This window comes from Plectropomus leopardus, chromosome 5, assembly GCF_026936395.1.
Source record: "Plectropomus leopardus strain MGB_pleo_1.0 chromosome 5, ASM2693639v1, whole genome shotgun sequence".
Lineage (NCBI taxonomy): Eukaryota > Metazoa > Chordata > Actinopteri > Perciformes > Serranidae > Plectropomus > Plectropomus leopardus.
In genome coordinates this window covers 30,643,144-30,662,698 of record NC_142180.1, presented here as the reverse complement: position 1 = coordinate 30,662,698, position 19,555 = coordinate 30,643,144, and the positions used below count along the sequence as shown (strand labels likewise).

Here is a 19,555-nt window from a genome sequence, read left to right as displayed (position 1 = left end):
TTCAGTGTATTTTTGCACAAAATCAGGACTGCAGATTTTGTCCTATTTTTCCTTGGAATTGCATTATGGCTTTTGAGCATGTAAAAAACTTGGAAAGTTTTAAACCATGGCGTAAGGTAGTTACATTGGGCCCCAGTGCACACTAGTTATGATGGCCCTATAGTGCACTCTAGTTATGTGCCTGAACTAGTACTATATATTCTACTCGTGTGAGCAAATGATCAAAGAAAGACAACAATGGATAACACCAACATATCTATCTATCTATCTATCTATCTATCTATCTATCTATCTATCTATCTATCTATCTATCTATCTATCTATCTATCTATCTATCTATCTATCTATCTATCTATCTATCTTTCTAATCCAGAAATCATTGCATATCTGTATATAACAAAAATACCACTGAATATCAAGAATTATTACTTTAATTGAATTGTTTCTTTTTATAGTTTAAGTTTGTGAAGAAAAAAGCATATATTTTATATTTGTTTTATACTCCTACTGATTATTTTATTTTAAAAAAATGCATTTCAATGCATATATAGGAAATGTCACCACTTGTAATATAATGTGAGTTCTGCTTTGAACACTTGCATACTTCCATGGTGACACTTTAAATTATTTGACAAGCCCCCTTTTTTGCCAAACACACAGTTCAAATCTGACCTGTTTCTCAACAAAACAAAAAGCTGTTTTCTAGAAGTTTAAAATTAAAAAAGTTGGGTTCATGTGCTTCATCAAGACTGCGTGGGCATGGTTTCATCAGAGCTGACAGGGACCAGAAAACCCACCAACTGTCATCAGATTCTGACTCAAATCCATCAACTTTTCCAACTGAGCTCCACCCACTTCAAACCAGTGAGAAAAGCTTACAGAAAAGAAATGAAATACAGAATCGTCTGATAGCAAATTTGCTAAAAAATGATCTAACTTTGGTAGAAAATAGTGTGTTCACAGTTTGTGTAGAACTCAATTACTTGTAGTGAAAAGGTGATTGAGAAATTATGTTTCATTTCACTTGGTGTAGTCACGCCTGTATTTAGAGCTGTCCACTTTAGATCAGATCACCCAAGACACAACTGGTTATTGAGAGGCAGGAAGCATCATGTATGGTAGCCTCAGCTACCCGTCTGTGAATGGGTGAATGTGACGTGCAGTGTAAAAGCACTTTGAGTCATCGGAAGAGTTTAAAAGAAAAAGCTATAAAAGTGCAGTTCATTTACCGTTTATTGAAATTAATATTTTAGGCCCAAAGGATCTTTAAAATTAGTTGATTGTATATTAATCCCAGTTAATAAGAATTGGTCATTATTAGCTGTTATTTCATCTGACTGATTATTCTAATTATTGATGTTTTAATATTGACCATTATTTACTGGATCAAAACTAAAAAACTCCACCCAAATGGAAACTGACACTTTTTATACTGTGTCACTAATCCACTCCAAGATAGACAGATAGTCAAGTCAAGTCAAGTCAAGTCAATTTTATTTATAAAGCCCATTATCACAAATCACAAATTACCTTAGAGGGCTTTACATCATTCGACAACCCTCTGTCCTTAGACCCTCACATCGACTAGGGGAAAACTCTCTATAACGTGGAGAAAACATGGTAGAAACCTCAGTATGAGCAACTGAGGAGTGATTCCTCTTCCAGGGCGGACATACGTGCAGCAGATGTCGTAAAAAACAATTAAATTACACTAACAAGATTTCTTAAACCCTGAAGGAAAATTAAGTCATCATAGCAGAAATACAGCAAAGCATTATAATACAATGACAACAGATAAAACAATACATGGGGATATTAAAGTATTATTTAATGGATGGATTCATGGATGTGTTATCATGAGGATGGATTATCATAAACATAGGCGGACTTTACCATTAGGCGAAACATGCATTCGCCTTGAACCCCGGGCCGCATAAAATGCCCTTTGGGACCCCATAAAATGCCCTCCCTTTATTCATTTATTTTTGGTCATGTTTTTCATTTGTTATACAAAAATAGCATCGGAATGCCCAATTCATCAATAAGTCATGTCTTGTCGGAGTTTTTTTGGACCTCCCCTTCAGTCGACACTACATGGACTATTCCATGATGCGCATCACCATACTGCGCAGTGCATATGCGGAAATAATTCAAGCGCGCTAAGATTCAAGTTATGTAAACACAACACAGACAGAGAGACGAGCGAGATAAACCATGAAGCGAAGCTACGAAAGCAGTCCAACAAAAAGAAAAAGAGGGAGAAAAAGAAGGAGTTTTTAACAAACCTGCCAAAGGTATCTACCTTTTTCGAAGCTGTGTTCACGCTGTTATGAAGAAAAGTCGAGTCTGAGTCTCACTTCCTACTACACTGCGACAAATACAACGATTTAAGAGAACATTTATTCGAAAAAAATGAACGACATATATCCTGGGTTGAAATATTTGCCTTATATATGTGGGGAGAAAAGTCAGTGTGCAGTTTTAGCCGCAAAATATGTGGAATATTGTCATTAACGAAGACAAACAAGCTCTACACTTAATGTTTCTATGTAACTAAAACGGTGCGTATATAATATGTGTCTAAAATACATTTCTGTAATGTATTTAATCATTTAATAATCTGTTATTTCGCTTTGCCAATGTGGCAAAACATTCCTGCCAATAAAGCTGATCTGAATTTGAGAGGAGAGATCAGTCAGTAAGTACATTATCATTATATTATATTATGTCTCCATAATTGATCTCTTATTGTTTGACTTCACTTTGTAGGTGTCACAAGATACAGTCGAACACAAGACCGTGATCAACCTCCTGCCACCCTCTGCAAACCCAAGGTAAATGATGACGTGTTTAACAGTGATGGATGAGGGGGGGTAAATGACTGCTTGTCTGGAGCCCCCAAAGTTCGCCACTGACCATAAATATAGACTGTTATGTAACCGGCATAGGGGGGACCTGGACACAACATGAAGGTTCTTTCCCACTCTCCCATTCTCAATAACAACTAGCTTATAATTGTCAAAGACAAAAAAGAAAAGTTTATTTACAACACAAAAATACACCTCAATCCCTAAACTTACCTAACAGAAAACAAAAAGTCAAAAAAGATACAGGTCTCTTACCTAAAGTCCTAACTGAAAAACAGGGGAAAACATTCAATACAAGAAAAACGGCTACTCACTCCTAATACTGCTCAAACAAGGTGCTTAAATATATATACAGTGTCCACAATAAACCAAAAAGAGTATGTACACAAGTTACAAAGTCAAAGTTAAATACCAAAGGAGGCCAAAAGACACTGATTGATTACAAATCAGAAAACTGCCAAGAAAACACACTATCAACGCACTGGCTCTGTTGAGAGTGGAGGAGGCAGGAAGGGAAGATCTGTGGGTATCTTCTGTTTAAAAAGTCCTCCAACCCCAGAGGAGCCAATCCTGCAGCAGCGAGGCCCTCCGAACATCTTATGATGGCACTTCACCTGTAGCTCAGCATCAGCCATCACATCACCTATATAAGGGCACAAACCACACAAACAAAAAAAAGACAAGATGACCCCAGGGGTCATAACATAGACAACGTCCTATTATATAATTAACACATAGTATTTACCATAATGTGGGCTACTTACTAATATCTGTCACTCAAATAAACACAAAAACACAATTACCAAAGTACCAATCCCCCTCACTCTCCTGTCCCATCAGTTGATCCCTCCCTGAGCAATTATCTCTGTGTCCATAACTGGTAATATTAAATATGACAAATTCCAAGGCAAAAGCCCAGAGTGACACCCAGAAATAATGCAATGCATATTTTTATGCTCTGGTAGCTCAAAAAATGCAGTTTGAATGGCTTTGTATGGCACCATTTTGCACTTTAGAGTATGATAATAATATTTTTTACACAGTGTATTTTAGACTTATTATAGGAGCTGACCTGGAAATTCAAGGATTAAACAAAAATGCACAATCTAAAAAAATATATGCCATATGCATGCAGCAACAAAAATTATCAAAAAAGGAAAAATGAAACGCACATAAAATAAGCCGACAGTCCCTATGTGTTAATGTGCTTCCTGAAGTTGTTCATACAAAGTTAACTAATACAAAAGCCAGCTGTGCAATATTTACAGTTCCCAAAGATGATAGGCTACTTTATGACTCATGTTCTGCCACTGTGACAAGGAGCAGCTAAAGAGACACAGAGGCAAATGAAACAGAGCGCTGAGTATTATCTTCACCTTGTTTTTAGCTCTTTAGCTCCATCTATCATATATTTAGTGAACTGCATTTAATGTGACTGCAGCAGTAGGACGTAAAGAAAGAAAAAAAAACCTGAAATATTAATTGTTCTTGGAAACTACACTGATGTTTTGTACCAATGTCCTGCATCTTAGTGATAAAACCCATTTTCCTCTTACTCTTTATCACAAAGTTTACTTTTAAACTTTTAAAAATGTCTCAAAACTAGAGGATTTATCTAATATCACTTGTGTGTCAGTGCTGTTTCCAAACTGCACTTTTTATCATGAACACAAGCCACAAAGTAATAGTGTTCACTACAAAACCCATGTATGTAGTTCTATTATGTGACAAATTTGGACCCCTCAGTTTCGGACACACTTTTCTTATAACCTTTGAAATTCACATTAACCCCATCACATTTGTGTACAGCACCAATGAAAATTGACACATTTAAGACTAAAACAATTCCTTCATATAAATGTTAAGATCAAAACAGTAACCCTATCAAATCAGAGCAAATTATGGATTTACCTTTTTTTTTTTAATTTGTGAAGACAACAATGAGCAGCTTAAGAAGTAATGGCCAAAAAACTTATATGTTTAAAAAAAAAAAGAAGAAAATAACCTGAAATTTAGCAAAAAATAAATAAAAAATTACAAAAGAAAGAAAGGTAAGAAGGAAAGTAAAAAAAAAAACAAATAAGAAAATGTCCTGAGGGCTATCGCACAAACAAGGATAGTGGATTAACCGACGATTTTTCAGGTATCCATGTTGAATTTAGCCTTGACTCTGTTGTATGAAAGTAGAGGCACATTGTTACCATGAAGATTTATTCTGTGCAGCTAGCCTGCTCCTGACCAGGCTAACAGCCGGGGTTGTTTAATCCTGGTTCCTGATTTCTCCAGTCAGCTGTCACTCTGATAAGAAATAAATACGATTTATAATTATGGCATGGTCTTTTTGGCCTCTTTATTTTTATTCATTTTCATAAGGCTGCATTAAAATAGACTTCCACTCTGTAATTCATTAAAGCAGGCCTGCTGTTATCATTTTCAGTGTAAAGTTAAAGGAAACATGCACACCCAGGGAGATTTAAACCAGGACCAAACAGTTAAAAGTCAGCACTCCGGTCCACAATACCACCTGTCCTCCTGATCATGTTACTGTCAGAAGTGCAGTGAATATGTGATATATACTGGTAGGTTATTATTACATTTGTTGATTAGAAATGGCCAATGAAGTTGCAAAGGTGGTTTCAGTGAAGTCAGTGGTGAGGCTCTCGCCCTCCCATAGATGGTCTGTGTGGCGTTGTGGATGAGCGCGGTGGAGGAGGATAAAAGCGTCTGCTAAATTATCTTTATAAGTGTTAGTAATTAGTCTTCATAGTACATTTAATTAATCAGTAATTTGTAATAAGTGATTAATTCATCTTAAGATGCACAGATCGCATTAATAGGGACTCAAAAGCCGTGACCTGCAGGCGGAAAATGATGTGATTGCCTGCTATACTACGTTGTATACAGTCTTTGCAATACACTGATGTATCTCTCATTAATTATGCATCTAGTCGGTCCTCTATCTTCTTTACTATTTTTGCAATAGCTCCCTGGAGAAAGTGCATGGAAATTATAATAATTCTGTAAGATAATTTTGAATATGTAATTATATTAACAGTAATTACAGTTTTCTGGATATTTTCCCCAGACTTTAAAAAATAATAATAATTTGCTAAATCTACTATCTTGCAGTTTTCTTGGTTTTTCTTTCCAAGTTATTCAGTGTCTTTTTGCACGTTTTCAAAAGAAGTCAAACCAATTTGCTCATAATCCAAAGGTTTTAATACTGCCGTCTTAACACAGCACAAGAAAACTGACGTCGATCCAGGTTTGAAAGGTTTGAAATGTTATAGTCAGCAGTCTCAGCTTGTGCTAAATGTCATATATATCATAAGAATTTAACATATAATGTTTTTAGATAACTGCTTTTTTGTTGTTGTTGTTTTCAAAGTAGAAACGTAACCGAATGCTGCATTGGAAAATTCACATTTTTTTCTTACTTGCAACCTTTTTCTTTTTGTGGAAAGACACCCGAGAAAAAATACATATACTCAATCCCAACTACGAGAGTCCTGTTGTGTCACAGTCGCTGTGTTTTGCGTTTATAGTAGGTCAGACATCATCTCTGTCAGACATCAATTCAATACCGTGTTTTGTCACTTGTATGGTATCACCAGTTAGCAAAACGCATTAACCAACAGCCACTACAGTGTCACTGTTACAATCCTTTAATGAGATGTTTGCCATCTAAAACCAGCTAGGTAGAAAATGGCAATCGTGCTTCTGTATGCTGTGCATCATAATAATATAATAACTTTATTTATATAGCACCTTTAAGGACAATAATGTTGAACAAAGGCCAGACAAAAAATAAGGTAGAATTAAACAAGACTATTGCAACCAAGCCAACAAACATATGCAGATATGTTTTTATAAAATACTTAATCCAAAATTATGAACACTCAATTGTGTTTTTGAGTTTTGTGTTTGACGTATGTGTGCCTGTAGTGACTGTATATCAACTCAAACTTTTGTCCTGTGGTTTATCTGTACAACACTAGAGGACGCCAAAGTGTCATCAATGCTGATTATACTCCTGGCGCTCCAGTGACCTGTTTCTGTACACTGAAGTTTCTAAGGGCCTTATACTTGCACTTAAGATCTTAAGCTAATGATGGTTTCAAACAGAGGTCCAAATCAGATCCTATAATTTTATTATTATATAAATTATTAATATTACAAATATTAATATTATTATATTACATCGGCTCGGTGGTGCGGTGGTTAGCACTGACGCTTCACAGCAAGAGGGTCCCCAGTTCGGATCCAGGTTGGGGAAAAGTTCGGTCCTTGGGTGGGGGGGCCCTTCTGTGCATGTTCTCCCCGTGTCTGCGTGGGTTCTCTCCGGGGTCTTCGGCTTCCTCCCACAGTCCAAAGATATGCATGTCAGGATAATTTGTGACTCTACATTGCTGTAGGTGTGCATGTGAGTGTAACTGGTTGTCTGTCTATATGTGTCAGCCCTGCAATAGTCTGGCGACCTGTCCAGGGTTTACCCCGCCTCTCACCCAATGACAGCTGCAACCCTTACGAGGACAAGCTGTTACGAACAATGAATGAATGGTATCCTATCAGAATAATAATAAATATCAATTACTTTTTCAATTACTGCAGATGCAATAAAAACACCAGAAGTGAAATTAGCAGGCTCAAACAAAAAAAAAGCAAACTTAAAATGTCTTTTAAGTTAAAGTTTTTTATTGATTAAAACAAATGTAGACAAAGTTTGCTTTTGGAGACACTATTTAGTCAAAAAAGGTAATAAATCGCAATACATCGCTAATATGTCTTATAGAGCCAAATCACAACAAAAGTCATCTAGTCACTTGTATAGGTCCAGACTGTGTTTTTTTTTATTAAATAACCTAATTATGATGATATTGTTTATCTAATTTATGTTTCAGTCTCAACTGCTTAACTTTAGACTGATGTGTTACAGCATGCTAATTGATACACTTTGTTCTGATTAACACTCCACAGTGGTATTAAGATAAGTGTGCCATTCATTGTGAATACACACTCACTTTTTTGGTGCTTGGCATCACAAGTGTTTAAACAGGCATCATATCTCAAATAACTTATCATTCACAACACAGCTTAGTTCATTGTAGGGCTGCCTGAATTCTGCAGTGAGTTTTATTATACTCTTTATGATGGAATCAGACATTAACATATTGCAAAACATGATGAACAATTATCACTTACCAGTTATCATCTACCATCAAGGATTTACCCGTATGGTACTTTTTTACAATCAACAACATACTACAGTATATATTATAATATTATGAAGGCAAAGAAAACACAGTGCCGCAGAGCCTTAGCGTCCCTTCAAAATAATGAAAAGTAAAATCAAATAAATTAGACAAAAACATAAGCAAAAAGCATATGGGATTTTTCCATTGGGTTTTGTATTATTGCAAAATAAGCTCTGTGGCAAACAAAAGTTTAAGATACTTACATGTTTACGGGGATCAACATTGATTTTCTTGTGCTGCATTCACACGTCTACGTCCCACGTCTTTCACAAGTATTTAAACCTTTGAACTCTGAGCAATTTGGTGTGATTTCCTTCAAAAACATGGGAAAATGCATTGAGCAACTTGGCCAAAAATGACATGTAATTAGTAGATCAACAAAAATATTTGTAAAAGAGCTAGGGAAAATGCCCATAGAACTATATTAATAATTAGCAAAATTATTATTATTATTTTTTACAGAATAATAATTTTAAAGCACCTTTTTCAGATAATTTTCTTGTTTTTGTTTTGTTTTGTTTTATATTCCAGTGTTTTTTGATTGTTTGTTTATTTTTATTTTTGCATTTCCTATTTTTTAGGTAATTTGTATGTACGTTTTTACTGAAAGTACATTTCTTGCTAATTTCTGTGTCATTTCTTCATAAGTTTCCCTCCTCCCATGTTTTAGAAAGAAATCAAGCCAATTTGCCCAAGTTTCAAAGGGTTAAAGATGAAAATAAAATATATATGATATAACATGTAAAAAGAACCAGACCAAGAATGGAACCTGGTAGAATACCCTTATTTATTGCTAGAAAATGGATCTCAAACTCACCAATTGCCAGTCAGGTATTTCTGGAACCAAGCACCTAAAGTAAAACAGATGTTACTTAAAAGGAAGGAATGATAAACAGTGTCAGTTTAGGGAAGTATCAGTCAGTGTCTGCACATGTTCATAGTCATGAAGATCCAATCAGCCTGCACAATCACCCGTGTTGGTGTAAGATTATTATCATGTCATGATGGGTGAAGGTGTGCTTGTAAGGGCGTGTTAAGGTTTGACACTATCAGTGCGTGCATTAGTGACATGGATCTGGCTTCAGTCCAAGTCATGTGGCTCAAGTCCAGGCCTAATACTGACAATCAGTGTGTTAATAAGAAGGCGTCTCTGCCAATACGGAAGTAAAGGGAATGTCGAAACCATGCAAAATGTTAGGAGATTTAGCTCAGTGGTTAACTCAGGTGATTTGTGTGTATGAGGTTGCTGGTTCAAGGCTTATCTGGGGCAGGTGACTTTTGACTTTTATGGCATAAATAAAATGAAATACCTGCTAATATATCTGTTTGCTCTGCTGATATAAGTCATTGATGATGACCTTTACAAAGAACACTTAAAACAGTTAAAAAATACACAATTATCTCCTTGTCTCCTGCATTGGCATACACTGAATACTGAAAAGGAACGTCGAAACCACATAACATATCAGGAGGTTTAGCTCAGTGGTTAAATCAGGTGGTTCGTATGCATGAGGTTGCTGGTTCAAGTCTTACCTGCAACAGGTAAATTTTGAAGACTGAGCTAAATTCAAAGCAAGCGTAGAGCTAAAGAGAGCGTTGAATACATGAAGTTGGGTTGAAAGCCAGGAAGGACAGTCAAAAGACAGGAGGTTGGGGAAAAGACAAGTAGTTAGGTTAGGTTAACAGACAGGAGAGTCAGTCAAGTTGCATGCAGTTGGGTTGTGAGACAGGAAGGACAGCTAAGAGACAAGAGGTTGGGATAAGAAACAGGAAGTCGGGTTGAGAGACAGGAAGTTGAGTTTAAAGATGGGAAATTGAGTGGAGGTAGACAATGAGAGTATAAAAGGTGAAAATAGGAATAAGAAAGAGTCAGGAAGTAGAAAGCAAGGCACTGGAATAGGAATGCAGGGAAGTGGCAGAGGTAGGAAAGTCAGGAAAGTGCCAGAGTTGTAAGGAAGAAAGTCAGGAACATAGATTGATGCAGCCTCGCATGGGTCTGGAAAGATGACAGAAGGGGATCATACATCCCCTTAGGTCTTGAACGACAGGGAGCAGTCCTAAAACAAAGGAATTCCTGTACATCAGCTGTTAAAAAACACACAAAGATCTCCTTGTCTCCTGAATTTTCATATACGGAATACTGAATTTCCCCTGCCAAGAACTTAGTTGATTATCAGCCTGACTATCAGTTGAGTTTTCGACAGACGTCAATGCCAGTACTGAATTTTGCGTTTCAACATAAGCCTTATATCAGCAGAGCATAAAGATATATCAGCAGATATTTTATTTTATTAGCACCATAAAATATCATTTGGCTGTAGATTCATAGAGTTTAGACACTGACTGTGATATTGCAGAACAAATTATGGCACGTAAAGTTGAGTTATATATCGTTTTGGCCTATAAATCAGGTAAGGTGGTCCCAAAACAGGTAAAACCAGTATCGGCAGATGCATCTGTCGAAATCAAGGAATATCGGCCTAACTCACATATCAGTCGCATTTTCGACAGACGTCACTGCCGATACTGAATTTTGCCTTTCAACACCATATGACCCTTACATTAATGGAGCAGACAGATATATCAGCTGATATTTTATTTTATTTATGTCATAAAATATAATTTTGCAGTAAATTCATATAGTTTAGACACTAATTGTGATATTTCAGAACAAATTAAGGCACGTGAAGTTGAGTGATATATCGTTTTAGTCAATACATAAGGTGAAGTGGTCCCAAAACAGGTAAAACCAGTATCGGCAGGTGCGTCTGTCGAAATCAAGAAATATCAGTAACAATAACATATTTTGTCCATTAGAGAGTACTGACATGGTTTAATATTTAAGTGTATGGTATTTTGTTTGTTTGTTTGTGACACAATTGTCTCCTTTTCTACTGAATTTTCATATACTGAATACTACATTTTCCCTGCCAAGAACTTAGTTGATTATCAGCCTGACTCATATATCAGTCGATTTTCTGACATACGTCACTGCCAAAACTGGATTTTCCAATTCAAGACATACAACAGATATATCAGCCAATATTTTATTCATACTCTCATCCTTTACCTCCATCTTCTTCCTTCACTCAACTTCCTGTCTGACAACTTAACTTGTTGTAACTTGACTAACCTTCATGTCTCTCAACCCAACTTCCTGCTTCTCACCTCAACTTCCTGTCTCTTGACTGTCCTTCCTGTCTAACAACCCAACTGCATGTAACTTGACTGACTTTTCTGTCTCTTAAACCAACTTCTTGTCTCTCCCCCAAATTCATGTCTCTTAACTGTCCTTCCTGTCTCTCAACCCAACTTCATGTATTTGATGTTCCCTTTAGCTCTGTGCTTGCTTTGAATTTAGCTCAGTCTTCAAAATTCACCTGTTCCAGATAAGACTTGAACCAGCAACCTCTTGCACATTAGCCACCTGATTTACCCACTGAGCCAAACCTCCTGACACTTCACATGTTTTCGAAGTTCCCTTTAGCTCAGTAGTGGCAGTAAAGTCTGTCAAAAACTTGACTGATATATGAGTCAGGTTGATAATCGGGGTTTTTTTTTTTATATGTTTTAAGTGTTCATTGCAATGTATGTCATCGGTGACTTATATCAGCAGAGCAGAGAAATATATCAGCCAATATTTCATTTTATTTATGCCATAAAAGTCAAATATCACCTGTTGCAGATAAGACTTGGACCAGCAACGTCAGGTACACTAACCATCTGATTTACCCACTGAGCTAAACCTCCTGACATTTTGTGTGGTTTCATTATTCCCTTTAGCTCAGTATTGGCAGTGACGTCTGTCAAAAACTTGACTGATAAATGTGGCAGGCTGATAATCAAGTTCTTGGCAGGGAAAATTCAGTATTCAGTGTATGAAAATTCAGGGGACAAGGAGACAATTGTGTTTTTTAACTGTTTTAAGTGTTCATTGCAAGGCATGTCATTGATGACTCATATCAGCAGAGTAGACTTATATATCAGCTGATGTTTAATTTTATTTATGCCATAAAATTCAAAAGTCACCTGTCCCAAAATAAGACTTGAACTAGCAACCTCAGGTACACTAACCACCTGATTTACCCACTGAGTTAAACTTCCTGACAGTTTGCATGTTTTCGACAGTCCATTGAACTTAAACTTGCACTCTCATGGTTTAGGAGTAAATGTTTTAACAGACCAAGCTGATGCATTTGACACTTCACCTGTGTTTTACCTTGAATATAGTCCTTTGCTTTAGACAACTGAATTCACTTGTCCTGGGTGAGGTTTGAACTAATGATCTCATAGTCCTCGTAGCCCTCTAACCAGCTGAGCTAAACCTTCAGACATTTCAACTGTGTTTTAAGTTGCACTTCAGACTCTTCTCTGGGAAGCGGCCTGTAAAACTTACCTGCCCTGGATAAGGTTCAAACTCGAAATTCCAAATAGGTCTTTTGTTTTAATATTAATTAACAAAGTTTTCATGATTTGGTCTACAAAAATATACAAGATGATGTGGAATGTATGTGCACTCCAGAGCGATATAGTGGGCCCTTGAAGTACTACGTCAGGTGAAATATCTCACTCCAGGGTCCAAACTCTCTGTGTGCATTATCCAACTTTCACAGAAATGAACGACTGCTTTAGCAGGAACTCATCAGTACTTCGACATATGTTGGGGGCGTGAGGGCCCTTTCATTGCTGCTTGCAGCTTTAATTGTCCATGTTTACAGAGGATTCTGGTAATCCATGATTTCTTGATGTGGAGTGATTTAACAGTCTACACATTTCCGCCTTTAAGGCTGAACAGTTTCTCCTACCAAACAAGGGCAGTGACTCCATTTTGCAGCCACCTTTGCATGGCAGTGATGCACAGCAGGAACAGGACAGCAGCTGTACTTGCCACCGTCCTTATTCACTGAAAAGCACATGCCTCATTTCGTTCTCTCGCCATTGTCCCCAGATTTTTGATGATCAAAGGATACTGCAGTCCCCAACATCTTGTTGGAAACTCATGCGGAAACTCATCCAGTTTATCAATGAATGCCTGTATAATGCTAGCGTGAGGCTAGTTTGGCTGAGGCAAATTTCTTCTTGATTTTTCCTCAACGTCTAATTTTTACATTTCAAAACCTCTACCTGGTCAGCTAGCAGCTATCAAACTAGTAGCAGTTGACCTAGTTTCACTTTGGGAGCACCACCAGATTTAGCATTTTCACTTCAGAGAGAAACTGGATGTGAACCTGGAAGAGAAAATGCAGAAAAGTCATTAAACATTACAGAAAGTGAGGAAGCCATCATTCATTCATCCTTTATCCATACCACTTTTTCCTGTGGGAGGTCACAGGGTGCTTGATCCTATCCCCGCTGACATTGGGCAAGACGTGGCCCTGGATAGTTTGCCTGACTATCACAGGGCTAACACATGGAGACGGACAACCATATGGTCATATTCACACCTATGGCCAGTTTGGAGTCACCAATTAACCTTCATGTGTTTGGACTGTGAGAGGAGGCTGGAGATCCTAGAGAAAACCCACAGTGACACGGGGAGAACATGCAAAATCTGAACAGAAGGCCCCACCAACCTGGGCTGGGACCTTAGACCCTCTTGCATTGAGTTATATGATCATGTCATTGTATTTTGTTTTAAAATTATTTGTATTATCTATCTATGTTCATTTTTCACATCTCTTGTATTTTCCATTACTGCACATAAGGGCCACAGAACCCCTTTCGTTTTTAAGTAAAGTGGTCCTATTCAATTCCTTCACATTGCTTCATTTATTATGAAGATAACACTCCGCCTTAACTGAAACTGAGACCACAGATTTCTCCCGAATAAAAGGCTCAGAGCGACATCCAATTGATGTGGGGACTGTACCTTTTTTCTGACAGTGTATTATTAACAACTCCAAGGGGGTCCACCAGTATTTATTATTTTAGTCAGCAGAAGTGTTCCTGGAATTGTACGGTATATATAAAATCTCTATAAATTGCTCATAAATGCCAATAACATGGCTATGAATGTTAATGCAGATGGAGCAGTTCACAGATACTGGCAGAGAGCTGCAGGGGGGGATCCCCCTGCCATCTTGAAGCTTTGTGAGCCTGTTTAGGAGAGGCAACGATAAACACAGCCAGCGGTAGACAAACAGTTTGACAGAAGCCCACTCATGACGCGAGATAAGGCCTATCACCCCATGTGGAGGTGGGACGAACAAGCCCCGCAGTCGCTGAGCCTGGGGGACTCCCCTGTCCTTATATTGGGAAATCTATCTGTCGCTGTCTCTGATTCTGTCTTTCTCTCTGTCTGTTTCTCTCTCTGTCTGCTTGTCTTCCTCCCCTCTCCCTTTCTTTCTGTCTCTCTTTCAATTTCGATCTCTGCCTGAAGTAGCATCCTCTCTGCAGTTTCATCTCACCCCTGCCACATGCGCACACGCAACACTTTTTAATTTTCCATAGAAAGGTGCGAGATGTTTAAGTAGGTCTCTCTCTCCTTCAGTGTCCCTCTGACACTGTCCTCTGTGATGCACAAACAGGTTCATAATGACTCAGCCAGCAGCAGAAAGCTGTTCCACACTGCTCTCCACTCCCCACAGCCATCACATTTGCTGTTTTGGGAGCACAGTACCAAAAAGTGTGGGTGTGTTGTCCAAGAAATGTGCCCATCTCGTCCCTGTATGAATGAAATGGAAAGTATGAGTTTACCAGAAATGTAGGTTGCAGATCAGTAGATTATATAAACAATGATTTCTGCATATAACTAAGCAGTTTTTATTTTCTGGTCAAGCTTATTGCAAAACAAGATAACTGAGAAATTCCAATGTGATGTTATGTTATAAAGTGAATTGTTGTTAAAGGTGTTATGTGCAGAACATCAGTATCAAAAGACATTTAACCACACAATTTTGAGACTCCATTAGGATTTCCATAAACAACCACACCACCCCACACATGCTGCACTTTATATCATATACAGGTTCTGTGAGAGGTTTTGCTTTGTAACATGCTGCAACAGGGTTTTTGACAGACATGGTCTCTGTTTTACATGTTTACAGGTGCTACATACGATAATAAGGCTACAACATGTTCTCACACCAACTCATTACATGGTGCCACTCTGTCAGTGAGCTTCTGCGTCTGCTTTAGTTGTTTTAGGTATTCTTCTGCGTCAGCTGTTTAGGCTGCAGGATGCCATTATTGTGATATCAGCAAATGCACGGTGGGATTATGGCGTGGTAGGATGACGCAGTCTGCTACTGTGGGATGAGGCTGCATTGTTTTTATGTTTACATAACAGCGCAGACTGGCACAATGGTTGGGATAAAGTAACAGATGGTTAGGTTTAGGCAAAAGAGGCACATGGTAAGGTTGAGAAAAAAACACACTCATTGACACAGGTAGTGAACTTAGGACTCCTGCACGAAAGTCAGTTGTTTGTGGGACCTATCGCCACCCACCCTATTAGCACACTTGTACTCCTTATATAATGTGGTTACTGGCAGCATTATTACCTTTCATTGTCCTTAAGCATTTCATGTGGAGTCATATTTCTTATTTCCTGGTGAATGTAAGTCAAATATTCAATCTCTTTTAGATTTGTTTTTGTCTCCATCAACTCCCGAGGAAATATCTGGTTCTTTAGCTGCTTAATGCTACACTATGTTCACCAATTGTTTACTGTGTCAGGGGAATTCAGAGATTTTTTTTTTTACTGGAAAATTGCTCCTGGTGTGACCAAAAACAATGCTGTGAGAGTGATGCAAAATGGGATGGAGTTGAAACATGCTACAAAGCTCTTTATAGCTGTGAGGAGCTGCAGAGTCAGGTTTATCAGCACAAGTTGCTCCTTTCAAATTGTCATCTTGTTTTTACGATGTCAGTTGATGTAATGTTATTATAAATGGATTAATGTCATAGCATCATGGGACACTTGAAGAGAACAGAGCATTTGTCAGTACTGTTAGTTACAGCTATTTTTTTTCCTGTTAAGAGTTCAGCTATATTTTCCTTATTGCTTTGATCAAAAGAACTGAGGTATTTGATAGGTGACAAGAGACAAGAATAATGAGATATTCATTCGGTAATATGTTAAACACTATTTTATGCCAAATTTAAAGCAGTTTTGTTTTTTTGTTTTTCAAACGATGGTTGTAGCATTGTCTGCTTGTCAATCTAAGCAAACCACAAAGTCCTAATTAAACAGAGCAGCTGAGTTTTGATGTTAAAACTCTTACAAGATACTAATCAGGGAGTTTTTTTTACTTTGATTCTATAAATAATTAATATTATAGAGAGATGCTCAAAACCAAACTGTTATGGCCTTAAAGTATGACAATGTGGCATTTTAGTAGTGTATCAGTGGTTTTGGTTCAAGGCTCTGAAGTCTTTTTGCTACAGCACATTACCTGCATCAGTGATGCCAGCAATTGTCATATACAGCACGATTTGAAAATTGTTTTGAAGGCAGTTTCTCTGACCCATATAATCTGACAGAAAGCAACCACTTCTTTCCTAAATGTTACGTGCTGCTGTTGCTTGTATCTTCAACAGGAAATCAAACAACTAAATGTAGGTTAAACTGAAACTGGCTAAACTGAATTGTGAGTTGACCTTATCAGTAAAATGTATCAGTCGAAACTATATATCACAACGAATGCTTAGAAAGTCCCTCCATTCTATTTTGAGTTTGACAACCAGAATGGCGTATTATAAAACTGAACCTAAACTATTGACTATAAACATAAGTAAGGTTTCATGGATTGGATATTCTAAATTTTATTGGAACCAAATAATTACTTCTTTTTCTTATATTATATCCTAAAAAAAGTGTCATTAAAAATCATTAAAATATTTCATGTCATAAAGAGTTATTTAAAAAGTCATATCAAAATATGACATTAAAAAGTAATGTAAATATAATAAAAAGTCATGGGAGAGTATATAATGAAGTGTCATTAGAAAAAGTATAGTTTGGCAAAAACAAAGTCTTGAAAACTCATACTGCAGTAGAGAATCAAATGTAGAGAATCAAAAATTAAAAATTATTTAAAACATCAAAGAGTATAACATCAAAAGGTAAATAAAAACGTCATTTATTTTATATTTTGCCATGTAAAAAAGTCAATTAAAACTCATACTATAATATTGAATAAAAAGTCCATTAAAACATAATGCTATAAAATGATGTTAAAAAGTTAAGTCATAATACAGTATGTCATGAAAAAATCATCAAAAAATTCCAATATGGTATGTCATAAAAAGTAACTATAAACTTGAGTATAGCTTGTCAAAAACATCATGAAAAAATTCCATTGTATGTTGTATGTATGTTGTCAAGAATGATGATAAAATAGACGCAGTATGGAATGCCAGCAAAATCATTAAAAAATCTGTCTGTTGTTACAGACAGATTGTTGTTACAAATGTCATCACAGTTTGTTGTCAGAAATCATTTCAAAAAGTTTGAGGATCGTATTTCATCTAAAACCAGCAAAAACAACATCATAAAAATCGTATGTCTTAATACGTAACAATATCGTAACAAGTCAAGAAAAAAACATTATATTAAAAGGTTATAGTCATTTAACACCCCCTCCCCCAAAAAAAGGTAATCAAAAACCATTTTTTTAAAAAGTCACCATAGTATGAAGTTGCTAATCAAAAGAAAATATCAAATATTGACATGTCCCTAAAATGGCTCACACACTATGGTATAGCATTATGGAAAAAAAGGCCCAAAACCTCAAAATGACCAAAATGCAAAAGTATAGTATGTCGAAAATAGCCACATTTTAAACCCTTCCAAAAATGGCTGAGAACAACTTGAACAACAACAAGAATATCTTGTAGAGACGCTTCGTAGAAAACAAAGTGGGAATAAAGACCAAAAAAGGCCAAAAACCTCATAATTTAGCATGGCCAAAAAATGGCCAAAAAGGCAATAGTATAGCATATTAAAAAAAAGTGAAAATTTGACCCCTCCTAAAAAAGCATGAAAACTACTTAGAATAGCTTGTAGAGACACGTTGTTTCGTGATAGGCAGGGGCACAGTGCTGTGTGTTTTTTTTCTTCCCTGTTTTCTCCCTCACCCTTTGTGTTTTTTTTCCCAGGTACTAATGACCTGTGTGTTTCCACCGGTGCATTCTGACTGATTACCACCAGTGCAATGGGTCAGGATGCCCATTGGTTCCCTCCACTCCGACCCTGCCAATGATCCCTCTACGTCGTCCTCAAAATGGATGTCCTGCAGAGGCCTGCTCCTTCTTTTGTTGTTTTTGTCCTCTGCCTGAGCTGGCTGTATGTTTTGTGATCAGGAGTGTGTTTGCATTTGGTGAAAGGTATCTGATGAGAGGTTGTGGATGTTAGGGAGGTTTGGGGTACCTAAGCAAGGTGAAAGACCGAGGCCTGTTATCATCAGGTTTCTCAACTTTCAAACTAAGGAGAAAGTTACACGAGGCTCAGAAAAGAAGATCAGACACGCAGTATCTTAAGCCCATCTCCCTCTTTGAGGACTACACCCTGGAGGTCATGGAGCAGTGTGCCCAATACCGGGACGTTATGCAGCAGCTATACAAGCAGGGACTGAAACCCACACTTCTGTACCCGGCCAGGCTGCTGATAACAACGGAGAAGGGGGAGAGACTACGATTGCCATCCGTGCAGGACACTAAAAATACCTGTCTGCCAAGCCTGCTCAGCGAGATCTGCATTTTACGTGGTAATGTAGGCTTGCCGGACATTCTTTCTGACTGTTAACATGGTGTTGAACTGTTGAGCCTTACCACTCTGCGGCAGAGAGCGGCACTAAAGCCTGCTTCATTGAAGACATTTATCACTGACTATAGTGACTATGGCCACATTATAATATTATGCTCAGATGTAAAGTATTTTTTCACTCATCTAGAGGACTCTGAAATACATGTTTGTTTTTTTGATGAATCAGGTTTTTTACTTTTCTGCATTTGACTTACTCTTATTGGCTGTTCTTAAATGTTTAAATGTTTTTTGTAGGTAAACTCAGGGTTGTTTCATATCTGATTAAACTGCTTCTCTGTTCTTGTGAGGCACCTTGTGTTACTCATTGGATCTTCTACTTTATAGATTCCATAGTGCATAAACATTTGAATATTACTTGAATGTTTAATTCTACAGATAACCTGTTAATTCATTCATTTATATGGTCATTACACTCAAATTTAAAGTTCTACCTCTTAGCTGGTGTTCCAGACAACCAAGGCAGCTGTTTAATACTCATTTTGTTATGATTTTTTAATTTAATTTACTTGTTTATCTAATGACTATTATTCTTCTTTGAATGTGATTTTAGATTCTGAATACTATAACTTCTAGCACTCACATAGTGGAAACACTGCTGCCTAAGGTGTTGTTCTGTATTACACATTCTGTTGAACAGTTGCTGCACTTTTTAGGGGTTAATCTAC

At 37.2% G+C, this 19,555-nt stretch overlaps 1 long non-coding RNA gene across 1 annotated transcript; it reads left to right on the top strand.

Annotated features, from left to right (window-relative positions):
- The first annotated feature begins 2,159 nt into the window (after positions 1–2,159).
- On the top strand, positions 2,160–19,176 carry LOC148189598 (uncharacterized). The gene is made up of 3 exons (XR_015776664.1): positions 2,160–2,294; positions 2,770–2,834; positions 18,224–19,176. It is a non-coding gene; the product is annotated as an uncharacterized LOC148189598 (long non-coding RNA).
- Positions 19,177–19,555: the final 379 nt, after the last annotated feature.